General features: G+C 32.4%; 1 long non-coding RNA gene across 1 annotated transcript in view; it reads left to right on the top strand.

Annotated features, from left to right (window-relative positions):
- The window catches only part of LOC141579359 (uncharacterized), a 306,101-nt gene that overhangs the window by 184,212 nt on the left and 107,309 nt on the right, over nucleotides 1–14,580 (top strand). Inside the window, exon 2 of the long non-coding RNA XR_012510562.1 lies at nucleotides 9,738–10,047. This is a non-coding gene — a long non-coding RNA (uncharacterized LOC141579359). The remainder of the gene's footprint in view (nucleotides 1–9,737; nucleotides 10,048–14,580) is intronic.

Here is a 14,580-nt window from a genome sequence, read left to right as displayed (position 1 = left end):
TGCAAATCCTACCTCTAGGAGTGAACCTGAGCAGATCCAGATCATACAAGTATGTTATGCATACTGGTGGCTCAAATTCTTATGATGACTAGTATTTTGTATCTTTTTGTCTTACTCAAGTTTCTCTTATGGCCTCATGAGCATTCTTCATGATTAGTTGATGGAGAAGAAAAATACTCTGGCCTTATTTACAAAGGGGTGTCTCAGTATTTTGGAACATATCTGAAAATATATTCCTGCTATACAATAATTCCATTCAAGTGGTAGCTCTAGATATTGAGTGGAAATTTTCTCAGTTTGATGGTGTATTACAGATGGTAGTCAAGTCTGTGTGGAGTAGGAGAAATTGTGAGGTGAGAGTATATAAGAATTCCTGAGCAGTGAGGAGTGATCCACCTGGTTATTTCAGGATCACGAAGAAGCAACATTGAAAGGTTGGCATAAAAGAGATTTGGGGATAAACGGTGGCTGGAGCTATAGGAGTAGGTGCACTGTTTGGTTTTGTGGTTACATTAATGGTCACAAACCAGAAGGCTCCCTACTACAGAGATAATACTCAACAAACGTGCAGAACAAGATGACTTCCTCTTGTTCTGTACTTGACCACCTCATACTTGCATAATGTGCCCAGAAGTGGTGCATTGGTCGTAGTAATATACTTTGTGTGGACTCATCACTATGGCCTCTCTCTTACCAGGGAAATGATGACGTTGCCTCGAAGCAGCAGAGACTAGCTTTTCCACTAGTTCTCCTTTGTGTTAGTTTTTGTAGAAATTGTTGGACAGAAGCCGTTTTGAAACCTTATGACACAGGGGACTTTACATATGGCATGAATGGATCTCAATCATGGAAGAACAAAGCCTGTTATAGGCAGAGTATTTGGTGTCCTGCTTACATTTCTAGGCTCAGCGCAGCTGTGATGGTCAGTTTTTTGTTTTTGTTTGCAAACTCAGATTCATGCAAATAGTTTCCTCCTCAAGTCTGTGCCATGTATCTTTTTGTACTTTCCCCCTTGGCCTGATCTCAAAATGTGAAACTCACTTGGCCTGCATAAAAATGTTTCCCAGAAGTGTGGGAGACTTAGGTCTCATAGCAGGCAGCCTTCAACTAGTGGAAGAAAGAATGGAGGTTTATAAATGCCCAGCTACTCTTTGGACTCTGAGGACTCTTTGAGAGGCATTTTGTATGCTTCTCATAAATGCACATGAGCATCTTTTGTCCAGAGACATGACCTTGATAAATCACTCTACCTGTCCACTTTTCAAGTCTTATTTTCCCATCTCCTTCACTTTTGCTTATTGGCATTCCCTACCAAATGATGTACCAGCATATACATGTCTCTGCTTCTAGGGTAACCCCAAAAAAGTTAGGATATAAGTAGCATGATGCAATTTGCATCTATATTTCTAAAATGAATGTTTGTATACACTTAGAATAGTTTTAAATTGTAGGTGATTCAATTGCAGACCCAGAGATTCTGTTTTAGTGTGTATTGGGAAAGACTTAAAAATCTTTAGGCAAATTTGTGCAAGAGATCTGAAGATTAGTTTTGAGAAACACTGTTTTAGCTCTTTAAGACTATTCCTTAAATTTACTTGACATTTCACAATGTATTTTCAACACAGAAATAGGTATCAAAATTATGCTCCAACATACAGTGTTCAAATTAGAGCTTAATGCCATATTTTTGGAAAACACAACAAAATACACAGCAGTGACTACTTCCAATGAAGTGAATAATGCAATATCAACTTCTGTAAGATTTTTTAAATGCTAAATTCTCTTAGATCTTCACAGATCCAAGTCTGCAAAGGCCTCAGAAGGCAATGATATTTTTGTTTCTACTGTCATCTCAAACAGAAACAGATAGAGTCCTAATGTCCGATTGAAAAACTAATGTCCTCAAGTCACATATTCTCTTAATAGCACTAGCAGTCAATATATCATAGAATGGTAAATGCTTACTTCCAAAATATGTTAAATAAATTCACTAATAGGTATGAAAAATCATGTAGGAATACAGATGTTTATTTCAATTGACACACATTGATCCACATTATAGATGAATATAACTTTCCAATGCAATCCAACTCAATGATATAACATGTAAAAGAATAGTTCAATTCAGTGAAAACAACTAGAGTTGTGCTACTTCTTTAGATTTCTATTAATTAATCTTGATCTGTGTGAAAATCATAGAATTTGTTAACTTTTTTTGTTTTCTTTTACTGTTTGGAGAAGTGTGTCTTACATCTTTTCAGTTTAAATAAATTATCATTATTTCCTCCATCAGAGAATAATTCTAATGTGTGGAGAAAATATTTACTATATTTTCAAGTAATATGTTAAATTGAAGCAGGTTTTTAATCATTTCCTGGGGAAAAATATATTCATCAAAAGAAAATTGAGGAAATAGCCTTGTAAAACAGTCTCGAAACAAAACTACATGCATTTTAATTTGAAATACACTTTTGAAAGAGTTCCAAAGGAAATAATAAATAAATAAATAAATAAATAAATAAGGAAAATGATTCAGGATAAAAATACTTTTTAAAGTCTACTAAATTTCCAATCAGATGATAAACTTAATGGAATGTTTAGGGTGATGATCTTCCTAGCCCCTTCTAGTACTTCCCCAGCTCTCAAAGAAGTGCCTTTATAAAATGATGCTAACTACATGCTTCATTCATAGAAATAAAATGATATGGTTATAGTAGGCTAAGGAATTGATTTTCTTTATTACTGTTTGAAATTTAATACAATCCAATAATAAATTATTTTAACATAGAGAAAATTACTCTCCCAATTAGTATCTTCATATAGAAGTGCTTTTATTATGAATAATACAAATGTGTGTGCTATGTGATAAAATTCTGTGTTCTCAGATTTCATAGACACTTATAGTGGTACCTTTCACAATTTTCAAGATTTTTCTGATTTATTAACTGTAGATAACAACTTATAGAAGGTATTTCTTTATAGTGAACACACATATATATATATATATGTATATACACACTATTCAGGGTTTTCATATCTCATATTCTGATCATATTCTGATCTCTGAAGGATGATAAAGAAACAAGAGTTCTTGCAGGGACTTCCTGTTGAATATATGCATGACCATGAACAAGTCATTTAACCTTTTCAACCTCAATCTTCCCTTTGTAAAATGATGAACTTGGGCCAAATTGGTAGTCTCCAGCCTTTCTTTCCAAGGAGAAACTTCTCATTTATCCAGTTGAAGAGACAACTGACAGAGAAGCACTTTCAGGAGGTCAGATGTTAGAAATGGAAAAGTTACTCAGTGTTGCATATGGATATATCACACTTCTAATGGTCTCCTTCACCCACAGCAGACAGAGCACAGTGAAAGGAATGTGGCATACAGCAGCAATAGATAAACTGATTTGGAAAACTTGTATCTGTCTTTCTCTATTGTGCTTAAAAATTTATCCCTTTCTTTGTAACACACTTATTTTCTGTCCCCCTATAGCTTGGCCCTAGCAGAGAGTATGTTTCTCTACATCTTCTCTGTTTGCTTCTTTCAAGCAGAGAGTTATCACATTGTGTGTATATATATATATACACACACACACACACACACATATATATAGGCTGTCTACTTAAATCCAATTAAAATATTTCTGTACTGTCTTCCATGTGTATATGGCACTGTGCTGGGATTTGCATGTAATCTAAAGAGGCATATTGAAGGGAATCAATGTTTGGAGACATGGATTATTTTTAGTTCATTGACTGGGGGTGTGAGGGACACTGGGAGTCCCTCAAAGTTAGGTTTAGAGTTAGGGTTAGGGATTAAGGATTAGGGTTAGAGTTTGGATATACATAAATTTCTAGCTAAAAGAATCTCAATTGTAGAATATTTTAAGATACTGTATTTCTTTAAATCAAATAAAGCCACTGTAACTGACCATAATAATGAAATTTCCAAATTTTTATCACATTGAACTCTTCTAAAGCATGCCTAAAACACAAGACAAGAATTATTTGATATCATAATATAAAGTTAACTTATGACTGGTGTAGGAATTAATAGACAAGAAAATACTGGGCTTCATATTTGTTTTTTTAAGCCTTAAGAAAAATATATTTGAAAGGAAGAATGTCTTTCCTTTATACTTTCTCCCCATCTCTTCTTAACTCTTGCTTGACATGAAAGCCATGAAAGAAATATTTTCTGCCAGTGAGGGGAAACAGAGTGAGGCGAGAGACACTGAGCCCACCGTGTAGTTACAGAGTCTGCCGTCTGTATCTGTGGTTCTGCATCAGTGGATTCACCCAACCACAGATCATGTACTACTGCAGTAGTTATTTTTTTTAAATGCTTTTAAGTGGACCTGCAGAGTTCCTACTTTTGTTTTTCAAGGGTCAATTGTTAGAGCTGAAAATATACGTTTGATAATAATAATGCTTCTGAATTTTATTAAGCTTGTTTATGTATACAAAAGTATGTGTATGTGTGTGGACATGTGTGTGTGTGTACACGGGCATTTAAAAAAGTAGCTGAGAAAAAATAATGTTGTTAAAATAGAAGTTTCCTATATAGATTAATGTTAGTATAGAAGTCTGCAGGAAAGTCATTGCATTTCTTACAATACAAACTTCACATTATTTTATGGTTAGTTGAGATGTGGGTGAATGCTAACCTCAAAAATTTAAGTATATTTATTAAAATAATATTTATGGAGACTTGGCATATGAGTGGATGTGGACATAAAATTGAGAATATACAATTTTTATTGTTTCTAAAATATTGTTTTATGATTGTTCTGTGACTTCTAAGATAACTTTTGTTTCAAAACCCATAGGACATTTATTTTATAGTTTTTAAGACACTCCAGATTGCTAAATTTCTCAAAGGAAATTACATCACATCCTAAATAGACTATTTGCCTCTGGGTGTGTTTTCTCAAGTTTTCTGTTTGTCAGTAGCAAATGTTCATTTGTTAGGAGCAATACACACACACACACACACACACACACACACATATTTGCTAATTGTTTTTAGTATTATTTTAGAAAGACCTATGCAAACTTAAAAACAGATATGTGAACCAAAAATATTAAAGAAACTGTATTCCAAATATATTCTTGTCTAACCTATTGTTTCAACATACTAAATATTGTAAAGTATGATGAAATTTCTTTCTTAGGTAAATTTCTCATCACAAATAAAATACAATTGATCCCTGAATAACATGAGTTTGAACTGCACAAGTCACTTATATGCAGATGTTTTTTCAATATAAAATACGAAAACAACTTTCTCAGGAGGTATTTAAACAACTTGGAGGTTGGAGGTATTTAAACAACTTTCTCAGGAGCTGATAAAACACGTTGACAAGGGAAAAAAACCCACCAAAACAATTAGCTTTTACAATATATGAACCACGTTGTTAATGAATTTGACTTGAGCCCAACAACTTCAAAATACATATTCTTTGTAAGTACACATGACAGAAGATTAAAACTTACCACATGCTGAGTCCCATGGAAAGTTACAAGAAATATCAAAGTCTTAGTACAAATAGTATATTATCTAATTAGTATGGGATTAACTTAAAAATCAATATTAAAACACATAACTCTCAAACTTCAATTAAATTAGGAAATTAGAAAGCAGATTCCTAAACATCCAACTACTGAGATGACAAAAATCACAAAGTAATTAGAAAATCTTTTTTTAATTAAATGCCAAAAATTCTAGTTGTGGTTGGAGTAAAGTTATACATTTACTGCATATTTAAGAAAATAAAGGTGAAGAAATGAATGATCTAAGCATTTCTCTCATTTTAAAGTTGACAAATAAATGTAAAATATCAAGATAATAAAATTATAATACATTTATAATACATTTTATAATACAATAATTAATAATAGGGTTAATAAAGGGGATATTAATAGAGATCTTAACCAATATGAAAGCAATTATAAAAGCATATTATAAACACTTTTATAGAAGTACATCTGATGATATAGATGAAATAGACAAATGTCCATAAAAATATAATGTATACTAACTGACATAATAAAATTTTAAAATCTGAATTATTCTACATCTTTTAAAATTTAGCATTGATTAAATCCCCCCATAAAAAATATCTACAGATCAAGAAGTCTTCCCTGATAAAACTGACCATATCTTTAAGGGAAAAATAACTTCAAACATTCAAAACAATTTCAAGGAATAGATAATAGAAAATCATATCTTAACTTTGGAGACTATAATAACCTTGTAACAGAACCTGACAAAGATATTGCAATAACAGTTAAGTTACTGGCAATTCTTTTCCACAAAAATAGACATAAACATTTTAAATATTATTAAACCAAAATCAAATATTTAACTGTAAAGAAAAATATATCATGGCCAAATTAGTTCATTGCAGGAATATATTGTTAATTTAATATTCATGAATCAATCAATGTAATTAACTAGATTAATGGAATAAAAGAAAAAAATAATAGGGTTATCAATATATGCAGAAAAATCATTCAGTAAAATTCTGTGCCTAATTATAATCTAAAGCCTTAACCAGCTAACAAGAAGACTTTTTAAAAAATATGAATAAGAATATTGGCAGGAAAAAAGAAACCCACAGACAATTCAGAGATTTTTCTCTGTAATCAGTGACAAGCAGGGCATGTCTTCTGTCATCATGTTTATGCAACACTACGCTAGAATTGCTTGCCAGTTCAATATGGGAAGAAAAATGAACAAAACTTATAAAATTGGAAAAAAGAAGAAATTACTATCATAATCAAAGACAATATATTTAAGTATGTAGAAGTCTAGAAGAATCTAGTAATAAATTGAATTAGTAATATTGGCTAAATCTTTGAATGTATGTTAAATAATAATCACTTGAATCATTATACACCACCAAAATGTTAGAAAATAAAAAAGATATTTTTCTCTTCTCAAAAATGCCAAATATTAAGTAAATGTAAGATGTGCTATGATATTTTCATGTATGATATTTTATTGCTTTAAATTTTAGAAATTATTTAGAAATTTAAGCAAGTAAAGGCAATAAAACACCCACAAAATCTTGAATACATTACTCATAAATCTAAAAATCCACTGTCTTTTAGATTTATATATTATGTCATAGAGATAAGGATTCAGAAAAAAATCACCTCACTTTTTATCTTTCTGCCAGTTTTTCTAAATGATAAAGCAATCTTAACAGCTTTATACAGATCCTAGTATTCACTAGATAGAAGTGTCATACACTACATATACAAAGGTACAGAAATATTAAACAGAATAAAGATGTACACATATATATACACACTTATGTATATACATAGAGAATAAGTTATGTACATGATATATGTGTAAAATTACAATCTGTAGTAAGTTATCTTCAGGAAAATAGCAAAATACTATGAGAAAGAATGAAAAAGGGACTAAATTTGGATTAGTGGTGATGGGTTAAAATAGGGATAATTGAGCATGTGTCCTTTTAAGTAATACAAGAAAAAGGAGGAGGAGTTAGGCAAGTCAAGAATGTAGAAATTACCACTATGGAGAGAGAAAAAATAGCATGCTCAAAGTGTATAAGACTAGAAACAGGTTAGAAGAGGAAATGATTGACAGTTGTAGTAGGTGGAGTGTATGTAAGGAATGTGGTGAGAGGCCTGGAAAGACAGACAAAGAACAGATATTCAAGGCTTAAAATTCCTACTTAAAGCTGATAAACATCATCTCAAGGGCATATACACTTGATAAATTATAAGCAGGATAATGGCATGGTATGCTCTAATTTTTAATATATCACTGATTGTTTTTCCCAAAATTATTTTACTGGATCACTTGATTTTTTATTTGGAAGAGTCCATGGAAGATAGCCTAGAATTATTGTAGAGAAAATAACTTGACTTTGAAATATCAGAGAGGTCAGAAAACATTTCAAAGTCACACAGCTTCTTTACTGCAGGAGTGCAACAAGAATTCATTATTCCTACTTAAATGTTACATTTAATTACATTAGAATATTTTTCTTCCAGCTGAACACATCAGCATCTTTGATGTGTCAAACTAATAACTAAAAACTGTTTAATTGCAAAGTGAAAGTTTTACATAAAAAGAGCTTTTGAATTTTCTAAGTTGTACATTTTTACATTACTTCAATTGCTGATAAAGAATTTGTTCCCTCTTTATATAGTTGTGACTTGATATATCAAGTGACAATTTAAACATCCCCTACGTTTGCTTAAAGGTTTATCTTGAAGTGAAGGCACATCATTTATTTAGTAGATAATTAAGTTCTGCATACAAATGTGACTGATCAAATAAGTACTTAAGATTTTTTATTCAAAGAATAAGTCATTTCTGATTCTATAATACTTAAGTCTAAGTCAAAATATACTGAATTCTATATATGGTGGACAGTGGCCTTACTTTCATTACTGAATCACACTGGAGAGGCATGAATTCAGGTTGTTATCAGCACCCTTTTATTTACTGGTTATGTAAGTTGGAGCATACTGGGTAGCAAACTCCACAAAACTATTTTAAACAAGCTTAGCAAAGTCATAGCAAACAGAATATTAGTTTCTTGGCTCAGATTACTAACAAGGCTTATTTCAGGCACAGCTGAGTGGCTCAACAATGCTCTCATTGATTTACTACGTCTACTTCACCAAGCTCTAAATGGACTCGGCATTGGTGACATCAGGTGGTCTCTTGACTTAGGGCAGAATCGGCGGTCTAGGTTCCTCTTGGTCAAATCAGCAGAAAGGAGAGGACTTTTTGTATCTCAGCAGATTACAAAGGAAAGCCCAGCCCTGAGCATTATTACACTAATCCAGGCCAAGTATGTATCTCAAAGATAATCATTGTGGCCAGGGATAAGAAATTCACTGAGTACTGGACTGAGGGTGAAGAAAAAAGGTCATCTGTAATTTGGAAACTCTTACCATAAAAAAGCAACACTTTGTGCTGGAAGATAAAAATATAAATGTCAGTTACACTGTAATAGTTACACTGATTTTGAATCACCAATTAAAATAACATTGCAACGAGTGTGCAATAAAATCACCCCGTCAGAATTTTAAGTAATAATGGTAAAGGAGTTCAGAAATTAGTTTTAGAATCCATAGTGGACTAAAATCTTTCATGAGTCAATTTTAAAATTTGACTTAAAAAAAAAAAACTGAAGTCTGAAGGAATTGTATTTAGGACACAGCAAATCACGTACAGTTTTTTAAACAGATTGTTTTTAAAAATCTCATTTCACAGATAATGCTTTTGTATTAATGATTCTTGGTAGGACTGTTACATAATGTTTCCTTTTTTAAAAAAATCCTCTTAATTTCACAAATCATGTTATCTATTTGATGTGCTGTTGATAGTTCTGTCACATTTCAAAACATTTTTCTTCATTTGTTCTGTTATAAAGTTACTTAGGATGTTTAAATAGGATTTGACAGAGGCGGGTTGGAATGACTAGAGATTAAAAGTAGTAAATATGACTGTATATGCATTTTGTTCCCTTTGGGAGACTGGAGATGGACCTGGTGGTAGACAGCCTCTAAAATGGCTGTAAATGATCCCTACCTCTTGGTATTCCTGCCTTTTAGTATGGGCTAGATTTAGTGACTGGCTTCTAAAGAATGAAATACAGAAAAAGTAGTTGGATATCACATCCAAGATTAGGTTACAACAGGAACATGACCTCTGTCATCTCTCATTTTCTCTTTGATAGCATCCTCCTAGTAGAAGCAAGCTGCCGCATGTGAGTATCCCTGTGGAGAGGCCCACATGGCCAGGGACTGGCCTAACTACCAGTCAGCAAGACCCCAAGCCTTGCAGACAGTCTTGTGAGTTGGTGGTGGATTTTTTCAAGCCAGTCAACAGCCATGGAGGACCAGGAGCCACATGGACTGGAGGATGGATTCCTTACAGTCAAGCCTTGAGGTGTTTGCAGCCCAGTCAACAGCTTGATTGTAGCCTCTTGGCAGACCCTGAGCTAGCGACCCAGCTAAGACAGATCTGATTCCTGAAACACAAAAACTGTGAGTTATACATTTTTGTTTTTTTCAGAAATTTGCTTTGGAAATAATTTGTAATGCGTAAATAGATGACTAATAGAGATGTTGATAGATTATTGATTTTCTGTATTGACAGTTTTTTCTATAAATTCTATTCTAGACTTGGGGAACAGTTCATTAGGTTTTACTATATCTCAGTGATAACATTCTGAAAGCATATGGCGCATTTATAATTGTCTTAATACATTTAGTGTCTAAATACTATGTTTAAAATTCAATCAGTAGATATTAATTAAAAAAAAGTCATTGGTAACTCTGGAATTCCCCTGTAATTGAATCAGATTCACAACAGTGTTAGACAGAGAGGAGAAGTAGTAGGCTAAGATGGAAGGGCATTTACTACAGGCTTGTCCCATGATTCTACAGTCATTTCACTCCTTCGGGCCTCAGTCAGTTTCTTTATATCAAAAATGAAGATAATAGGTCACCCCGCTCTCTCTCCCTCTTCGGAGATGGCCCGCATTCTGTCTATGGAGTGTGTACCTACTTTTAATCTGAGCACCCAACCCCCATACCTTGTGGCCTTTCTCTTGCCTTTCAGTGTATCTCTATAAATAAATCTACCTTCACTCAAAAAAAAAAAAAAAAAGAAGATAATAAAAATGTTATCTACTACAAATATCACCTATCTGTGCATGAGGAAAGGAGCCTTGTTCTCTAACAAATAGAAAACAGGAGTCAAGAAACCAAATTTTAATTTTCTTTCTATCATTAATCTTTGTTATGATTTGGGGCAAGTTATAAAATGACCTTTCAAAATATTTTCATCTTTAAAAATGTCTGCTAAGAATCTTCAGTATTTAAAGTATATGATATTATGATTACATTTAATTTTTATTTTTGTGGTCTTATCACTATTTATACTAATTGGTAAAATTGCTGATGGGTTAGTTTAAATTCAGTCTTGATTCCAATGAAGAAATAAATTTCCTGCTTTACATTTTTAAATTAAATGCATTAACATTTACCTGAATAACGTTTTTTAATCCTCTGACACAAGATTCAAGGCTAGGCAGGTTATTCTGTTATTTTTCTCTCGGCTCTCAGTCAGCTCCTCTGTATTCTCCTTTGCCAGCTTCTCCCTTTGGCACTCTTTCAGTAGGGCCAGTAGATGGAGATTCTGAGGCTGGATCAGAAAGAAGAGACTGGCTCCTACCTAGTGGCTCCCTGTCTGCTTGCAGTTTCTGTGAGCATCATCTCAGCCTTGTTTGTTCACCTTGATAAAACACTTCCTTCCTAAAGCAGCACCTGGATCATTTGCTGTTTTTCCAACATTAAGAAAAATAGCCTCAATGTCTCTTTCAGAGACACTAGCACCAACTGGCGGGAGCCCCCTTCTCAGAGGAGGGGTCTCAGCCCCTTGGGTCCCTGCTTTGAAAGACACCATACTAGCTGCACAGCATCCTCTCCTCAGAGATCTGAGTTTCAGCTTCTCAGCACCCTCCTGTAAATTCCTAATGTGTAATTATGCCAATCTCTTCACTTGTTCCTTCACCTTGGGGTGGTAGCTGTTACTGCAGGTCCCTACTTTCATAATACCTAAATTCTTTCTATCCATCTGTTCTTAGTTAACAAAATTGTGCTTACCAACTATTTATATTAAGTTTCTTCTATACAAAATACTAAGATGCTTTCTGTCTCCGACTGGCCCCTAATGGACAAAATTGCTTGATTTGTCAGCTTTTAATATGTTGACAGGAAGTGGATGAAAGTTACTTAAAGCTAGAATCTAGAGTCACGGAAGACAGAGTAGCTTACTCTAGAGAACAGACGATTTAAATATTTTGCACCTGTTAGAAAAGTGTGTTTGAGGGTTGTTTTGCTTTATAAATAGCTTAGCTAAGAAAATTCTCCTTTCTCCAGTATTTGTATGGAGATTGTATTAGTTAATTTGATATTTCTTAAATGATTTCATTTTGTCATCTCTAAAATGCCAACTTAAATTTTAATTGTCTGACAGATATTTGTTGTATTTGTTCAATATGCATTCCACTGTGTTTTAGTATGCAATTTAAAACAGTAGATTTTTCCTTATAATTTCAATATTCAGATATAATCTTACTGTCTCCAACAAAAAACTTAATAACCTAATCATGTTAATCAGATTCATGGCAATTGACTCTTTAATGTGTGTGTACACAGGCAAGGTTAAAGGGTTTTTATTTATTTATTTACTTCATACTTATTTGTGCCTTCCCCAAACACCTCACAGTCACACGTAAGTGGATTTCTACTACTTTACAGCTGTATTACAGAAAGATTAGTGATGGAATCTTGATTAATTTTCCTCCTGCAATTAAAATTTCATGATGTTCTAAAAAAATCTTTAAAAGTACTAACTAACATGAATTAGTTGAGTCATAAAATATTTTGTGATTTCTTTTTTTCTCACATGTTTAAGTATTGTACCACTAATCTAAGGAAATCATATATTGATTATTTTTTAAATGTCTTTTTGTTACTTAAATATATATTCTGAGCCAAATGCAATTTATATAGCCAATGAACAATATCTTTTTTATTAATATACTAGCATAAAAAGACTTTCTTTAGGACAGTTGTATTTAAATATGCTTCCTGGCCAAGCCACATGACATTTATTAGTTTGAGGTTCTTTCCATAAGTAACTCTCTTCATTTTTGTATGTTTTTCTGTTTTTTAAACTCTCATTTCTGGTGAATAAGCGATCTATCTTACTAAGACATTTAATTACATCCTTGAGTCTAGCACTTTCGTCATCCAGTAATAACTGCGAAATCGTTTTCTTCTCTGTATCTCATTAATACTGTTTACAATATAAAAGCAATTTTATTGTTTTATTTATTAATTTTTGGCTTAGAAATATAAACTTATGAACTAATGTTTCAGCAACTAGGCGACATTCATTTTTCCTAACTCCCAGTTTTGGTAGATTATGCTTACTCAGTGGATATATTAAATAAAACTGACTCAGTTTATTCCAGATTATTCTCTATCTCTACAGTAAATTACTTGAATTCATTTGTACCTTGAATCATATTTTCTAGACTAGGCAATATTCTGATTTTTAAAATGATGCCAAAAAAGCTACTTCAAATAAGTAACTTCCCAAAAAATGATGCCTGCATTACCTCCATAATACCTAGAACAATGCTTTTAAGATGATTGATTTAATATACATATGTATTGAATTGCTTTGCTTACAGACATGCTCCCTACCAATAAAATTAAATAGAAAAAATAAATGACATCTTTCTTAACCTGATATCACCATGTGTTGACCTTCACAACTTCTCTTACTTCAAAGCACTAGCTTTATGTAATCATTTTATTTCCTTACCACTGATATTTATTTATTAATTTATCCAGCCTTTCAAACTTTCACTAACAATTATTTTTCTACTTATATTATTTACTTATAGATTTCCAGTGAACTCCTTGTCACCCAAAACAAGGAGTTTTATCAGTCATTTTACTTTCATTCTCATATTAAAATGTTCAGTGGAACTCCACTCTTAGCAATATCTGAATAGGTATTTTCTCCCTTCTGAGAACAATTAGTAAAACAATGACAAAATGAGGGGCTGGGGGAGTTATTCTAAGGCACAGTGACAGAAAGAAAGTCATTTTTTAATCCAGAAGAAAACATGCCCTGATTTTGAGGAATGACTTTCTGACTCAAATTCATCACAGTAGAGTGTATCATGATCTGCTTCAAATGGATTAGATTGTAAAATATCAGGGTTTGCTTGTTTATACACAATTTTTAACAGTTTTTCTAGCAACAGTTTTAAAATATGGATTATTTTGTTTCATAATGGAATTCCTTATAGTAGCATAAAATTCTGGATTTTATTTTTATTTCTGCTATGCCCATCTTGATGACCACTTTTCCCTCTTAATTGTTTCTGGACCTCTCACCCATATCCTAACAAAATAAGTTGAGATTGCCTCTAAAGTTTAGGGTATATTACCTATGCCTCTCTTTAGAATCTGTAATAATTTATTAGCAACATTAATCTTCATATTCTTACTGCCTTGTTTTCATCTATTTATATATATATATATATATCTTATAATAGTTACATTTTTATGAAATCAGACATCAAGTCTTCTTGTTTATATGTCTCCAATATCTAGAAAAGTGCATGATATAAAGTAAGAGAAATAATCATTAATTAAATGGGATTGAAAGAAAAGATTTGAGAGGTGGGTTTTCAGAGATATTAACAGAATCGGTGATAATGTGTAATAATTGCTATAATGTATCCAAATTCTTGTTTGCAATGTTAATTTATTCTTCCTAGGTTATGCATATAATGTATACACTTGCCACTAACTGACAACTCAATACATTCATGTGTTAAATTAACACACTAAACCTTTCCGTGGTATAACCAAATAAACTCAGTATTTTGAGTATATGATCCATTAAACTATCTCCCTCCAACACAAAAATCAACCATTATAAATACAATAACATAAAATTAGTTACTTTATAATTAATAATGTAACATT

The sequence above is a fragment of the Camelus bactrianus genome, chromosome 2 (assembly GCF_048773025.1).
Source record: "Camelus bactrianus isolate YW-2024 breed Bactrian camel chromosome 2, ASM4877302v1, whole genome shotgun sequence".
Taxonomy (NCBI): Eukaryota; Metazoa; Chordata; class Mammalia; order Artiodactyla; family Camelidae; genus Camelus; species Camelus bactrianus.
The sequence above is the reverse complement of the archived record's forward strand: the minus strand, read 5'-3'. Positions and strand labels throughout refer to the sequence as shown.